This window comes from Ictalurus furcatus, chromosome 9 (assembly GCF_023375685.1).
Source record: "Ictalurus furcatus strain D&B chromosome 9, Billie_1.0, whole genome shotgun sequence".
Taxonomy (NCBI): domain Eukaryota; kingdom Metazoa; phylum Chordata; class Actinopteri; order Siluriformes; family Ictaluridae; genus Ictalurus; species Ictalurus furcatus.
This window is the reverse complement of record NC_071263.1, coordinates 21,666,479-21,684,131: the sequence shown is the minus strand read 5'-3', so window position 1 is coordinate 21,684,131 and position 17,653 is coordinate 21,666,479. Positions and strand designations below refer to the sequence as shown.

Genomic DNA, 17,653 nt, shown 5'->3' with positions numbered 1-17,653 from the left:
TTTAACTAGTTACTGAGGCCAAATCTTTACCAGAAAAACTGCTTATGATGACTAAAGCTCCAAATATTACTGATTGGCTAATGCTAACGCAGTATAGCCCACCCCAAGCAGTTCACTCCCTGAAGTAGACCTGATGTTAATTTTGAGTATCAGTAATAGTAGAGGTTAATATTAATAGTAGTACTAGTGGTAATAATAATAGTAAAAAGCCATAGTAATAATGAATAGTAATAATAACATGCAGCAGATGAAACAAACATCTGCAAACCTTCTATTTCACATTTATACTTCAGTTAAAAAGAAGGTCAGTGATGAAGGTGATGACTTAAAGGAGTCATATGTTTTCCTTTTGTTTGGGTGTGTAATGTATCTGTTTGTGCATGTATAAGATCTGCAAAGTCACAAAGCCAATAGTCTACCCCAAAAGGGATTTATCTACACTGCTCCAGACCTGCCCAAAAACGCCTCGTTCAAAGTCCAGATTTACTTCCGTAATTCCTCTACGTCACATAGTGCACTATCAGCATAATCCTACCCAAAGGCAGCCATGAAGAAAGAAGGTGAGGCTTCAGTGAATTCAGGCACCATGTCGCGGAAACGCTGTGTGTTTCAGTGCAAAAGCAAAAACCCTTTGTTTCTCCTTCTGAAAACTGATGAAATTCGTAATCAGTGGTTACTGTTTATTCATAACACTGTTCCTGAGCAGCACAAAACAAGCGTTTGCTTGCGTACAACACATTTTCCGAAGCTTAGAATTGGAGGCTGACCAAAGGGACGTTACATTTCTGACACACGCTTGAAGCTTTTGGCCAATCACAACGCAACAGGTCAGCTGGCCAATCTGAGCACTGTGGGCTTTTCGGAAGGAGGGGCGTGTCAGGCAGCCTGGGAATAGAAGTATTGCAATAATGCACAGTATGTAACAAATAATGCGTTTTTTGAACATTAAAGCATGTTAATGTTTAAATATCATGATATGACTCCTTTAAAGCTCACAAACACTCATGCAAACAATAAATTCACACAATGCATCTTTTCCCTAGTTTTTTCTAGCCTGAATGTTGCCTAAACACACAATTATATTTTTACATAAAGTTAAGTATAGGTGCATGTTGGGAAAAGGCTATATTCCTAATGGTACCATAGATGTGTTATAGCAAGTACTGCCATATGGACCTTAAGAATAAAAACATAGCATATACATATTGCCCATGCCACACAAGATGCTCTTTTCTAACAAACTCTATGAGAGATGGCCATTACCTTGTATTTTACTCTTGTTCAATGAGATATCAGAGATAGCATTGACTTAATGGTGGTGTTCTTTATATAAGGACAACCACGGACAACTTGCAGAAATCACCTTGAAGGAGGTCAATAGCAAGAACCTCAAGAGATCTTGTACACCCCTGGCTATTCTACATTTTTTCCTATTCACATTGTTGTGGCAGGTGGCACAGCTTTTCACTGTTATCCTGAATAGATTATGCAAACCACCAAGGCTTTGAGCAATAGCTCATCAAGATTTCAGAATATTGAGGCAAACCACAGTGTGCACAACTGGACAATAGAAATCATTAACAACAACCAGCAATGGCCACATTGAGTTCCAGACTATAAATGTGTCTGCTTTAAAATATTTTCCCTATCTACATCTTCAAACTACAATTTAAAGTATTGCAATTAAGAAGTTCAAGACCTTTCAGCAATATTTTATGCAAAGAGTATTGACCAAACCATTAGCTGATCTTGACTTGCATGGCTGATTAGAGCACTGCTCATCTCATGTAATTACTGCTGACTAGCCCCCCTTCTGGTACAATTAAAACCAGATTTTCAATGAATATGGTGATCCTCATTTAAGTACAAATCAATTCCGAAAAATATGCCCCATCCCTGCATAATATGTAAAGTAACAGTGCCATCGCTATAATTAGGTTACGTTCATTCAGTGGTTCATTCACAAAACAACAGTCATGCAAACAGCCTGACACATGGAGCTACTTGTAAGCTGATCAACACCTCAGAAAAATCCACCCACCATTTCCAGCACTGCCTGAAAAATCAGCCATGTCTGATCCCTGTTTCCTGCCAGAGCAGCATGGAGAAGCTCCCTTTCTATAAATGACTGCACGGAAACCCTGACAGAGGAAGAGTGACGCCTTGTCTAAGCATGGAAGATTTCCTGTGTGAGGTGTGAAACAGTCTGGTGTATGTGTGTGTATGCATGCAAGATATATAGTTTGCTATAATTGTTGGATAATAACAAATCTATCAACGTGCTAAATGAACTCCAGTTTAAGCATTTCTTTCTGTTTTTTTGTTTTTTTTTATAACTACACCTCCACTTTCATTTCCTTCATTATCTTTCCAGTTTCTGTGTTGTTCACATAAACCATAAGACATATGTCCATATTAGGCATGTTATGCAATGCCACTATCTGTATCTTTATTTGTATCAGTTATCTGTATTCGGATTTGTAAACCTGAAGTAGGCATGGCCTTAACCATAAGATTTATTATTATTATTATTATTAGTTTTGAAACCTATGACTATGCCCATGGGAACAATATAAAACACTGTAAAAAAACAAGATGTAGAAATGCCAGCACTGTCAGCATGGTGTGTGTGATCCTGGTTCTGACAGTTCCTCAACCTCAGTAATATATGCAATATTTTCAAACAAATGTAATTGGTTCTATCAATCCCAATGCATAGCTCTAGTCTCAACCAGATGCCGTGTGAACCTTCCTGGTAATTTACTACAAACAAAGAAACAAACTGACCTAATAATGTGCGTCCAATTCGTATCTCTAAGTGTACCCGTTAATACATTATCTATTCTATTGGTTACATCCCTAGTCTATATGTCTTTTGCTAATGTGTATCTGGATTTATATAATAATTCTTTAGTATTTTATTTGGCCAGTATATCATTAACACTCAAAGGAAACAAAACTTGGCACGTGCATGTCAGGCTGATAGAGAATACTGTGTTTCTGGCTCAGTGGGAATAAAGGCCATTTCCCACACACAGAGCTGGAGTGACACAGACTCTCCTTGTCCAGAAGTTCAGTGTAGTCCACCACTGCAGACGTGCAGGCTGCTTAATCATTAAAACACACACACAGACACACACACACACACACACACACACACACACACACACACACACACAGAGTTTCCTGCCTGCAACATTTCCCCCAGCATGATGTAGGCATTTTCCGTGACACTGACACGTAGGACGTTGGTTTAAATGTTATTAACTGATGTCAACCCAAACTGTATACTGCACCTTAGTACTAAGCTAGCAAACCATTACAATTAACAACAAAACAACCACAAACCAAATGTAATTCTTCCAGCTCAATCAACTGTAACTAAACAGTAGCCACATCTGACCTTGCCTGATTTCTAAGAATCTTACTGAGTGGAACAGTCTAGAGATCCAATGTCAATGAGTAATAGAGGAAAGTGAGTGTGATTGGTTTAATGAGCCACATGAACACAGGTGATTGAACAGATAGGTCTATTAGGTAAATGATATAACTGAAACCACCACCCATGTTCAATGAAACATGGCAGTACTTTGTTGCACTATTATTCTCAGAATACTGCTGTATTTAATGGCTATTAAAATGTACTTTTGTTTACTTTGGTTTTACTGTGTGGCTTTTAGGTACTACAGTGATTCAACTCTGAATCATGACTCTGAACACTCATACTTCTGGGCAATTTAGATTATGTTTTTGGAGGTGGGAGGAAACCACAGAACCTGGAGGAAATCTACATGGTCACAGGGAGAACATGTGAACACTGCAGTACTAGAACCAAGCAGTACTCACGCAGTACCCCGATTTCAGGATCAAACTGGAGACCTGGAGCTGTGAGGCAACAACACTACTCACTGCACCACCATGCCACATGGCATTGTATCAGATTAGATTTTTTTTTTTATCCGATCCATTGCCATATTTATGCTTTGAACATGAGCATGTGGGATGTTAACACAAAAAACATAGATCGCACATGAACTTGTCAAAAAACAACCTGCCATTGAGACTCTCATGTTTCACACACCTTAAACAAAAGATTGCATCAAGGCGCTGGGCTTCTAAGAGAATGTCAATATTGGTTCACTATCTGATCAGCATCAGTTGATAGCTACCAGCCAGTACTCAGCATTCTGACATTCAGTGTGTTCGACTTTGGCTGCAGCTGGATGTAACCGATCGGCGAGAGTTAGTCGCTTACAGTCGGGGGAGGAATTGAAAATGGAGCCATCAAGTCGGACACTTTCTGCTTCCCATAGTGACACTCGCGCGGTGTTTGCTTTCTTTACTGCAGACAAAGTGGATTAGATGTAATATTTCTCAGATAAACAGACATCTGAATTTTACATGTAGCAACCAGAAACACTTTTCACTGAATAGGTGAAGTTAATACTGTGCCTGTATGTACAGGAAGAAAGTTTTATATATAAAAAAAAAAGAAAAAGACAAGACTATTATTTAAAAACCAATAAAGTGGGGTCCATATTTTTTGCATCAGTTTTATTTTGTTAAACATGACACAATATAACATTAAGATTACATGAAAAGGGTTTTTACTGTTATAAATAATATGGATTTGTGAGCCATAGAGGGACGGAAGGTGTCCGAATAAACATGAAAAGCACGTCATCGTTGAGTGAATGGTAAATGGTCTGCACTTATATAGCACTTTTATCCAAAGTGCTTTACACTGTGTCTCATTCACCCATTCACACACACACTCACACCAATGTTAGCAGAGCTGCCATGAAAGGCGATAACTTGCCTTCGGGAGCAACTTGCCCAAGGACACTTTGGTATGTGGAGACATGTGGGCCAGGAATTGAACCGCCAACCCTATGATTAGTGGACAACCCGCTCTACCACCTGAGCCACAGCCACCCATCTGGTCAATCGTGAAATAGCTGTGCAGAGCCGCTCTGTAGAAGCTGCACTGGATGAGAGAGCCTGCTGCTCTAGCATCGCTATCGCGATACTTTGATGCCATACATCACAGTGACATGGTGTCAGCTCTGTCCCAAGTTGGACAAAATATTGTCATCATGGGTTTGATAGATTCCTGAGTAACTATTTTACTTGCTTATGGTGAAATACACTTAATTGAATAGTATTCATTAATTTAAGCAAATTCTAGTTCAGGTTTTGATAATGAGACATGACCTTAAGATTATAAGGTTCTATCTTCCATTCATTATTCACCCAGATAGAACCTTATAATACTAAGGTCATGTCTTAGTATAAAAACTTGTCCTGGAATTTGTTTTTGCATATAATAAATGATGATATAATACTTTCACAAGTCCATTAGGAAATCTGACTGCTTTGGTTTCTTTAGATCTTATACCATATGTAGTTTTCTTTGGCGTTTTGTCATTTCATAGACATTTTTTGATCTGAATAACCAAAAAGTGAATTAATTTCTGCTACATTTGACACCTCTTATTGAACTATCGGTGATGCTCAGAGCGTCTGCCATTACTGGGCCTATTCTGCGCCGCCTGCCTGATGGAAGTGCTGACTGATCTTGTTAGCTTCCCAGGATATTATTCAGTTATTTTAATCTGTGCTCATAAGATATTCTTTTGCTTTCTGTCTCTCTGAAATTTATATAAACTCTCTCTATGTGGACTGGTCTTGAATAGTGTGCTACAACCAAGGACATGACACATTTACCATTGTTTTATATGCCATTATCATAAATGTTACACAATTTAAAAAGTCTTTGAGCATGTGAAGGAATGAAAATGGTCTACAGAGTTATTGTAAGATAACAATGGCAATTAGGGCTGCAACAACTAACCGATAAATTCGATAATTAAAATAATCAACAACGAATGTCATTATGGATTAGTCGGGTCTGTGATGTCACTGTAGCCTTCAATTTGCACAATGTTTGAAGGACAGCATTGGGCAGAATGTGAAATAACATTTTTTTTTTTAATAAAAATGGCCTTTTAATCCAACTAATCGATCAATCGACAGATTAACTGATTATCAAAATAATCATTAGTTACAGCCCTAATGGTAATGAAATGTTTTTGCTAGCTATGCCTTTAAGAGAATTTCCTTCTCTTTTGAAGAAAATAACAGGGTGGTGAGAAGCAGCCAGACATGAAGCAGAAATCTGTTACCATCATGAGGTGTATGATTTTCCACTAACAGCAAATCCCATAGTGTTTTATTCCTCTAATACCACAGAAATTGGCCAATGATTACAATTTTGTATTTATTAAAGAATGACACATTATACTTTTCATGTTTATAACCACATTTTTTTACATGTTGTGGAAAGCCTGTGAAACAAGATAGTTTGTGTTATCACTTATGTTATAACAGCTATCAACAGCTATCAACTATACAACATTAAAACTATAAAACATTATTACTATAAAACTATAAAATATTTTAATTAACAGTGAAATTTACTATAACAGTAGGGTTAATGTAACTTTAACGTTACTCCATTTCACATTAAATAAACAAAGCAAACTATTGACTGCAAAAGTAATATGCAATGGTGTCTTCAACAGCGATGAGGGCTAGTATTCTCAGTTGGTGCGGTCTGAATGTTTTGAGATAACCAATCTTTATGCCAAAGATAAATAACCAACCTCATATGCCTCATTTAGCAGTACGCTAATGACTTCTATTGGTTTGATGTAGGAATAAAGCTATTGGTATAAGAAATTAGGACTATTGTTTTGGGATTTCATGCTTTAGAGATTCAACCCCATACAGAAAACTGTGACTGCATGACCATCAGGGCCTCATGAAAGATCTCAGACCTTAAAAGGCTTTTTCACATCTGTTCATTCACAGATATTGTTCTCCATCTCTCTCTTACTCTCTCTCTCTCTCTCTCTCTCTCTCTCTCTCTCTCTCTCTTGCTCTCTCTCTCTCTCTCTCCCCTTTCTAGAGATCTGAGCATCTTGCCTACCCATCATCCCCCATTCCATCCCTACACATGCATTTGTACAAGTGAGATGGAACTCAACTAACATTCAGCTTGCCACTGTGGAAAAAATGTAGGAGAAATAATGAAAATGTGTTAGGAGACAAACCAGGGCACTTTTTTCTATTTCATATTTAAGTGAATTTTCATGATAGCTAAAGTGATTTCACCAATTTCATTGTCACATTTCTTTCTCTTTCAATCCCTAATCCCTCTGCTTGCTTCCTCATGCTACTCCTTTACAGCTACTGTAATTCACACACATACTGACACATTTAATTCCAGGTTACCAGGAACCTAACGACTTTCTGAAATCTAACCGACAGCTATGATTGCAGACTGGCATGGAAAAGCACATATTCATTCATATGCATTCCTACAGGAAATTTAGTCATAATGTTCTATATCTAAAATGGGACTGAAGTCATAATGATTCCTTTTTTATTCGATGCCACTTTCATTTCCAACGTTGCCATGAAAAGAAAAAAAAGGACACAGCCAGGGTCTACAGCGCATGTTTTTGTACTGGGGGAGGAAACTGGAGTACCCCCACACAGGGTAGAGGTGGGATTTGAATCCCCAACCCCAGAGATGTGAGGCAAACGTTCATGTGTGTGTTATTCCCTCATTATTTCAATTATAAGTAAGCAGATAAAAGGTTTAGAGGTTTTAAATTTGCATTTAGAATCTGTTGCTGTTTGCTCTCAATATGAAAGTCCATAGAGCTGCCACTGCCAGTGAAGCAAGCAATCATTAGGCTGAAAAATCAAAACAACTCCATCAGAGTGATAGCAAAAACATTAGATGTGGTCAAATCAGTTAAACCAAAACCATGGAAAACAACTTGTGGAGAGTGACAGAAGAACTCTTTCCCTGGTAAAGAAAAACACTTCAGCAGAAGAGTTGGCCAGATCAAGAACACCCTACAGGAAGTAAGCGTATTTGTGTCAAAGTCAACAATCAAGAGCAGACTTCACCACAGTAAATACAGATGCTTTACCACAAGATCTAAAACATTTGTAACCCTCAAAAACATAAAGACCCGATTAGAGTTTGCCAATAAAGCCCAAACAGTTCTGGAACAACATATTATGGACAGATGAGACAAAGATCTACTTGTACCAGAATGATGGGAAGAGAAGAGTGTAGAGAAGGGAAGGAACTGCTCATGATCTGAATCATACCACCTCATCTTATTGTGTGGGCATGCATGGCTGCCACTGGAATGTATTTATTGATGATGTGACTGCTAACATAAGCAGCAGGGTGAATTCTGAAGTGTATAGATTTATATCATCTGCTCAGATTTCGCCAAATGCTTCAAATCCTGTGCAGATGGACAATGACTCGAAGCATACTTTGAAAGCAACCAAAGACTATTTTAAGGCAAAGATGTGGAATGTACTGCAATGGCCAAGTCAATCACCTGACCTCAATCCAAATGAGCATGCATTTCACTTACTGAAGGCAAAACTGAAGGTAAAAGGGCCTAAGATCAAGCTGGAGCTGATAACAGCTGCAGTGACGGCCTGGAATAGCATCACCAGGGAGGAAATCCAGTGTCTGGTGATGTTTACTGGTTTCCAGACTTCAGGCAGTCATTGACTGGCAGTTTGTCATAATCATAATGCAGTGGCCCTTCAGACATTGCAGGGCTTTTACAACAAGTGTTGCATGGACAAAGCGAGGAAAACAATCAAGGACTCCAGTCACCCACATCACAGTCTGTTCTCCTTGCTGCAGTCTGGCAAATGCTATCGCAGCATGAGAGCAAACACAGAGCGCTTCAGCAGAAGCTACTTTCCACAAAGCATCTGTCTCACTAATGAGGATGCAACTTAGGTACAGATTAAATTGCACACAATTCACATGCACATATTGCACTTTATGACCATCTACTGTACCTCTTACCCTGGAAAATTCATTTTTAAAAAAACATACCTACACACAGCTGCATCAAAATAACACCGTCTTGTCACACTGTCTACTGTCTTGAAGCACTATTCCTGTCAATGTCTCTTGTGATCTTTTTCGTTGCACAGTCTTGTACTTCTATACCATGTACTTGTACACCATTACCACTAGTCACTATAGACTCTTGTACTCCAATCTATTTGCACATTCCTGCTTGCATAGGTCTGTAGAGTCTATTTATAGTCTATTTATACCACACTGTATGTAGATCCTGTTTAGCCTTTGTTTGTTTGATGATGCTGTTGTAACGTATGAAAACACAGCTCTGGGACTTGCTACCAAGCATTTCACTACAATTATCATACTGCGTATATCTCCCTGTATGTGACAAACAAAACTTAAAGCTTTTTCAATTACTTTTGATCCCATAAAAAAGAGAAACCCACATATAAGTGCTTGAATTCCCACAGTGGTCACTCGATTTTTGGATGTAAATACCCTTAAATTAAAGCTAAAAGTCGTAAAGCATTATTCAATTTTAATATACTAAGGTAGACAGCTAAAATAATAATATCCAAATATTTATGGGCCTGACAGTATGCAAGTATAATTTATAGTGTAAGTGCAAGTACTCTGCAACAATTAATAGTGAATTTTTAATTTAACCAACAATTCCAGAATTAAAGGAATCATCGAAAGTCTTACGAACATGTAAGAGTGAAGCGAGGTTGGAGGAATGGGAGTTTGGAACCACCGGTGATATAAGAAAATTCAAAAATATAAACTAATGTACATACCACCATGATCATACAGTGAGATGGAGCCTGTGCAATAAGATGTACCTCGTCAACAAAGCAAAACTGAAAACAGCTCATCTTTGACAAAAAATGTTGCGTTTCATTTCAATAAAATGTTTAGATAACTGGTCAAACCAGATGTATACAACACAGTATACTGTAATACAGTTGAGTATAAAGGAACCAACATACCACCAAAGCTAAACTGTAGGAAGCATGTGACCAAGGGGAAGAGAAAATACAGACCATAAAGACTGATGTTCATGATGTTCATTAGCATATTAGCTCACGAAAACACTTTGGTTACACATGCCCAATCATTTATTTACTTTTTTATTTGTATCTAATAATGTATTTACATTTCCCTTAACAAGATCATTTCATTTTACCATATCAAAGGAGGGATACCTTTGACACATCCCCGCTGAAAAAAAACAAACAAAAAAAAAACAATATAAACCATCACAGAAATTCTAATGGTTTCCACTATAAACCATCAGCTGTTAACCATTAAAACAATTACCAAATGGTTTCCATTTCATAGTAGGACGTATTATATTAAGGACATAGGTCCTTAATGGTATCCACTAGACAAAGCATAGCACCAACAGAAGGCAACAAATTACCAGTAGAGACCCACAGGGACCATTACAATTCCCATTATAACCATTGAAACCATTACAAATTCTATGAGGGTTTCTACTGTCTGTTTGTTTGTTTGTTTTTTTCAGCAGGGAATGTCACACATCCCTGCCAAATTTCTGTAATTACTTTCCAGTGTATTTCTAAAGAAAGTGACACATCTACAACCTACTGGTTTCTTCTAATCAGGTGTTTTGCCTTTTACAGATGTGTTTTTATTTTCACTGACCACTCTAAAGGTTTTAATAAGTACACAACAACTAAACAACACACACACACACACACACACACACACACACACAGACACACACACACGCAAATGATTTTTCCAAACCTGTTTGATTAAAAATTGACCAAGAGACCAGGATTTATCAGTAACAACCAACTTCCAAAAAGTGACTGGAATAAGCCTTTGAACATGAAGCCTAACAAATTGGAAAGATTAAATAAATATCCTTATGGGAAAATGTATAACCAACACAATGTGCTTATATTATATATGTATATATATATGTACTGCATATATGTATTATATAAGCTCTCTAAAGTACATGTTCCCCAATTCCACATGCTCTGTAAATTCATTTCAATAGGCTGTGAAGCATCTAATAGAACTACATTACCAACAGGTCAAGAGAAAGTCATCTGCTGGATGCATTTGAAACATGCATGCGATTAATTCGAATAAAAATCGGTAAACATGAATAGCTGTCTCCAACTCAGCAGAATCCAGCTGTAGTTTCTCACTAATGTGCTATGAAAGTCTATCCTCCACTAAACATCAGCAGGGAGACAGTTTGCAGGATATTAATATGTCGAATAAGTCGAGTAAAATTACGTCGAATAGCTACTCACCAGCTCCACTTTGGATGATCCTTTGTTTTGTTTTTTTATTATTATTTAAGAGATGCGAATCAAAAGTGAAAACCCCCTTTACAAACACACAAGACGCGCCGCCTCTCTTGAACTACGCCAGCCGTGGGCAGATGTGCAAGTCCTATATGAAAAGTCCAACAAAGTGCAAAGCTGTAAAAGCGTGAACAATAATCGTGTCGGTTTGAACTGCTCACAAACGCACAGGGCTGTGAGATATCTAAAAAAGAAAAGGTCTAACAATGTCACAGACCGAGCTTCACTGCTGCTGATTACACGGCACTGCCTCCTGCAATGGACTCGACAAGTTTAAACGGACGCCACATGAGTTAGGGGCGGGGAATATGAGTCATGCATTCATCATCATCATCATCATCATCATTACCATCATCATAAGATCCGAATTAAAATAGTTTGATGAAGGGAGACCCGGGAGCACCAAGAAGCCTCTTCAAAGGGGATCCCATCACAGACAACAGATGGGCTTCCTGACTGTATTTCTTCACTGGTTTGCAACCTGATTGCTATGGAAACTCATCTCATCATAACTATCAACAACCAAATATCACAGTTTGCTATATATTTTCAAAAATGTTCATATAAAACACTGTATCAGCAGTACACCAATGAAATATTGTGGCTATGGAAAGAAACTGGATGGCACAGTGGGAAACACGGCAACCTCGCAGCTGCGCGTTCTCCCCATGTATGTGTTGGTTTCCTCCAGGTTCTCTGGTTTCCTCCCACCTCCCAAAAACATACATGCATGAGCACTGGCTACTCGGGGTGGACTGTGTAATCTAGGTACTGCTGTATATACAATGACTACACGCACACACACACACACACACACACACACACACACACACACACACACCGATTCAAGTTTTTCCATGAAAACATAGTGTATTTGCCATTCATACTGTTCTACTCAATAGCTAATACACATATTCACTGCCCATAGCCTTGTTATTTATTTATTTATTTATTTATTTATTTATTGTATTCTATCCATCTATCTATCTATCTATCTATCTACCTATCTATCTAAACTGTCCCTAGCTGAGTGTGTTAGTTTCCGGAATATGCTCCAGATCAACCATGATCCTGACCAGGAGAAAGGTCTTATTGCAGTGGACTGCAGTGTGCTTTCATTCATCTTCAACACTTAACCACTTTACCCTGATCAGGGTTGTGGTGAATCTGGACACTATCCTGGGATCACTGGGCACAATGCGGGAGAATTCACCCTGGATGGGATGCCAATTCATCACAGGCTAGTGATTTCATACATCATTTTAAGTAGAGATACAGTATATAACTGTATGGTGTACTTTAATTATATGAATTCTACTGTAAAGTAATTATACTGTAATACTGTTCAGTAAATAGGGCATATTCAAAAATGAGATAAGAAGATAGAAGAAGATCATTTGAGATTAGACGACACACTTCAGAGAGGAAATATATATATGTATATATATATATATATATATATATATATATATATATATATATATATATATATATATATATATAAATGCATTTCTTTCCAGGAGATCTCAAAAGAGGACCTCACTGACTCCAAAAATACATAAGAACATCTTAAACAGTTACTTAAAACTTCTTTTATTAAAGTCAGATGGTGGAAAAAGCAGTATAAAGAATGTTATATAATGTTCCTCAGGAGAGAGTGTGTGTTAATAGCAAATTACTGCCTGAAAGGCTGTCACCACACTAACCATGCTGTTCTGTTCTCTGGGCACTGGAGAATTCATTACAGCACTCGCCCAATATGAGATCATTAGTGTGGGAGAATAAAGGATCATGAACTTTTGATGGCTGAAATAAAGTTTTCTGTTAAAACTAAATAAAAAAAAAACAAAAAAACGTGGTGGTGATAATATTCAGCAAGATCTCACCTAAATAAGTAGTCTTTAAATAATTGAGCTTGTCGTTCTGTTATAATGCAGAACGTCAGCTTTATTTGACATTTTTATGTGCACTTTGCCTTTTATATTACTCATATAATTGAACATTAACAACAAAACTAACAACAGATCTAGAGTTGATTGTTCATGTGCCATTTGCATCTAGTGTCTGTTGTTATTATCTCCTAACATGCAGAGGACATAAGAAGTGTCATGAATGTAATAAATACCCTGAGTATTCTCAGCATTTGGCCTGTGAAAATCATCAGTGTGCATTATTAAAAAGCACGAACACACTAGTGAACTTGGCAGTGGATTAAAAAGGGAGGTAGTATGAAGGTTTGGAGTTTATGAAGAGTTTATGTTATTAAGAAAAACGTTTGGACAGATCAAAAGCATTAAAAAGTAGGTGAAGATATCTCAAAGGTCACCATATAGCAGGGTTTTTCAGTCCAGTCCTCAAGGACACTCAGATCGTCCACATTTCTTTTGCTCTCTCACAGACCCCAATGCTCCTACACGTTCATTAATTCATCTTCAGTCAATGCTTTATCCTGGTCAGGGCTATGTTGGATTTGGAGTTTATACCAGTAACACTGGGTGCGATCCATCCTTAAATGAGATGCTAATCCATTGCAGGATACCATACACACACATTCACACCTAGAACTCATTCATACCTAGGGGCAATTTAGAGTAACTAGGATGTTCTGGGAGGTGGGCGTAAACCCCCAGAACCCACAGGACATCTCCTGAGATACATAGATAGTAATCAGAGCACAGGATCGTACCAGGGACCCTGGAGGCATCAACGCTACCCAATGTGCGACCGTGTCAATCTCTAAACAAACAGTATGATCTAAACCATGTAAATCAAGAACTGTGGAGTCCACAAGGACTGGAATGGACAACACAAAACCAGAATTCACCAGCATGATCCCACAGGATTTAACACAAGATGCTGACCACGTCCAAGTCCAAGTCAGGTTGCTAAAAGACCATAATAAAGCCTGTAGAGTTATGGACAGATTAACACATACCATAGTGATGGAATGATTAAAGTGTTGAGAAAGGAACTGCTAATGAGTCATATCATTTTATTTCTGAAGCATGGTGGTGTGCAAGTCAAATTTGCTGCTTTGAACTCAAAAGCCCACCTCGGTAATCAAATGACTTAAGGTTTTTCGTCAGTAATATTTCCTTTATCGCTGCATACACTAATGTGCAATGTTTAGGATAAAATATTAGCCACTTTTTATATTCTCACTGTTACCAAGAACAACCATAGTCAGGAGATATCAAAACCAACCCTGACCAGAAGGTAGAATAATTATTTAATCTGTAGATGGGACAGATGGTATTACTTTCTTCCCTGTCAATCAGCTTGACACTAGCAAAAGACATCACGTATATAAAGGAATGCTCCCATACAAATGCGTTCAGCTGCCCACTGATGCATGAGCAGAAGTTAAATAAAGATTCATGCTTCATGCATCTCAATGAAGGAAGCTTTGTCACTCTCCTAATAATAAGTACACAGTTTAATTTGCTCAATACATCCCAACAGCCAATCACCTTGCATTATAAATGATGACATTTTCAAGGCAAGACCACCAGATGGCAATAGAGTGCTGTGATAGGGTTATGCACCCACCACAGCACACACTTGAGTGGATGTTAAAGCATGTAGAATATAAAAGTATAAATGGATGTGATGAAAAATAAAGGTCAAAATCAGCAATGATGGCAATAAATATTCAATGGGCTTTGTAAGTGGTTTGCACAGTGGCCGAATATTAACCAATACCGTGAAAACAAAGCCAGGACATTATGATGTGCAACAACTACAGTCTATGCTTTTAGCTATTTTGGTCTAAATGTGGTCTAGTTGTAGTTAGTTAAGAGTGTGTAAGGATTTGATTTGGTGACATTTTAAAAAAACCAAGGCTTAGTATCCTGTTAGGGACCGTTGAATCTGCCAAAGAAGGGTGATATGTGTATCAGAGATCTCTCGGAAAGAAAAGACACCTTTTATCTCTGAGATATCTGTAGAAGATGTGAGTGTGAAACAGGCTTCACTTTCCTCCAAGGACATGTAGTATATTTGCTTAAGACTACATCAAATCAAGGACGAAGATCTATTGGCTTCCGTTCTTTTCATCGGTCGGAGACATGAAAGCTCCTTTGAGAGTTGGCAGAAGCTCTGAAACCCTGGACCAGGCGAGCATAAGTCTGCCATTGATGAGGGAAAGGAAAGCGATCTGCTCCACAAAGCATCTGTTCATGCTCCTTTTCCCACACTTCAGTGGGGCAAGAAAGGGTTAGATCTCAGATGACTTTGATGAGCAGCCATCTCTCTCATAAGAAGAAGGGAATATTAAGAAGTGTTATTTTGTAGTTCATCAGTGTTGAAGGCTTGTAGTTGTAGTGGAAGTGGTAGTAGTAATAAGTGACTCATTTGCAGCACTTTGCATGTTGTCGTTTGAGTGTTACTGGACTGTGAGGTACAAAGTCAGGGTATTTCAGAACCGTTTGTAATACATTATGAGATGAAAATTTCTTTTGAATTTCTTTGAAAAGTTGTCTCTGATTGATGTCATGTTATTTCTCATTTTGATCCAGATGGCCTTCTGTGTGATAAAAGTTTAACTCTCAGAAATAAAGGTACCAAGCTTGACTTTTTGTTGTCACTAAGGTGGTACAATTAAGAGTACACTTTTTTTGTATCTTTAGTATTTGTGTTTTTTCTTGGAAATAGGAATATATTATACATTTAAACATAATTTAATACATAAGGACCACTGATATACCATTAAAGCTTGGCTCTAAAAGCTAATTAAAGGGGGGGGGCACTTTTCCAGGTAAAGGATACATAGTAAAGGTAGAAATCATGCATCCTTGATGGTACCATGCCAGCGACAAGGTTTTCTTTATTTCTGAAAGTGCTGGAACTTTCAGCATTGATATGCATGTGCCAGTAATAACACCATACATCTCAATAATATCTTTACATTCCATGAGCATGACAACACGATTATATGACACATATGGATGTAGTATAAGATGAGTGCACAGACTTCATGTCCTTCTCTTAACCCTTGTGTGTGCTGTTTGATAGCTCCGTAAACTTTCTCTTTCAACCTCTCTGCTGGTGCCATGATAATATCCATTTTGTCCAGACACCATGAACTTGTGAAATTTAACAGGGAACAGTCAGAGCTGGACTCAGCCACCCACCTTTACTTTTCTAGCACCCATAAATTTTAGTGCTCTGACACCTGAGATTAACATGGCAAATTCACACCACGAAGTGCTGGAGAAGATACGTTGTTATGTCGAAGTAATCCTTCATTTACACTGTTATTTTACTTTTCAGTGTCCTAAAAGCTTTCCATAATTCATATTTCATCTTGTCACATTTGAGGGATGAAGAACGTTGAGAAAGAAGCTTCCTCGTAGTAGTCATAGCATTTCTGGGGTTTTAGGCCTTTCCTACATTATATGGAAGCACACCCATTTCACAGCTGGATTAACTGGGGAAAGAAGGAGCACATGGATGCGGTCTGACTGCAGTTTGTATAAGATTATCTCTGTTTATACTTTAAAAAAAAAAAAAAAAAAGGATTCCTCATGGGTTTTTTGGATAGTTAAGAGTTTTAGGTTTCCTAAAAGGGTTTTACTTAGAAGTAGCATGCGTGTGTGTGTCTGTATGTGTGTTTAATCCTAGGAAAACGTTATTCTGAGCTCCCACATTCCATTCTCATCTCTGCTCCAATGCTGGCGGTGCTTGAAAGTCCATGGAAGGGGATACAGCTCTTCTAATCTCAAACACACACACATTCCAGTCATTCTCTGACTTCATTCTAACCTGCTGCTGTATCCCATACATGGATGTCAAAGATCTGTGTATAACACCAGCTTTGATTGATTTATTTATTTATTTGGATGCAGGTTTATTTACATGCCCTTATCCAGAGTGACTTACAACTTACAACTCAGCAGTTCAGGGCCCAGTAGTGGCAGCTTGGCAGTGCTGGGATGTGAACTCACAACCTTCCATTCAGTGGTCCAACGTCTTAACACTACGCTATCACTGCCCTTTAGGTTTATATTTTTCATTCTTTCAATATAATTTCTTTATACATGACTATAAATGTGTCAAAAACACATTCACATAAGGAAATTTTGGTGATGTTGGAACTTTGGAACTTCATGGTGAAAAAGAGCTCTAGAGATTTAGTATCCAGGTTTTAAAAACCTAAGAATTAAAGGAGGATTTTAGTGTTCCCATTTGCCTAGCTGGTATCCCAATCTGGCATTTGCATATCTGTCATGTAATGGCACTGTAAATGATATAAAAACATAACCTCAGAGCTATTGAATTATGTGCTACAAAGTAAAGTAAAAAAGCGGATTATGCTTAAAGTATGTATTGTATGTGGAACCCCATCCTCTCCTCTCATGAGTCTCAGCCCACCCACTGCTTTTCC

At 38.0% G+C, this 17,653-nt stretch overlaps 1 protein-coding gene across 2 annotated transcripts in view; it reads right to left on the bottom strand.

Annotated features, from left to right (window-relative positions):
* Nucleotides 1-11,449, bottom strand: part of LOC128612508 (hippocalcin-like protein 1) — a 31,876-nt gene extending 20,427 nt beyond the window's left edge. For both annotated transcript variants that reach the window (XM_053632787.1, XM_053632788.1), the window contains exon 1: nucleotides 11,215-11,449. The gene's annotated coding sequence lies outside the window, so the exon portion shown is untranslated. The remainder of the gene's footprint in view (nucleotides 1-11,214) is intronic.
* Nucleotides 11,450-17,653: the final 6,204 nt, after the last annotated feature.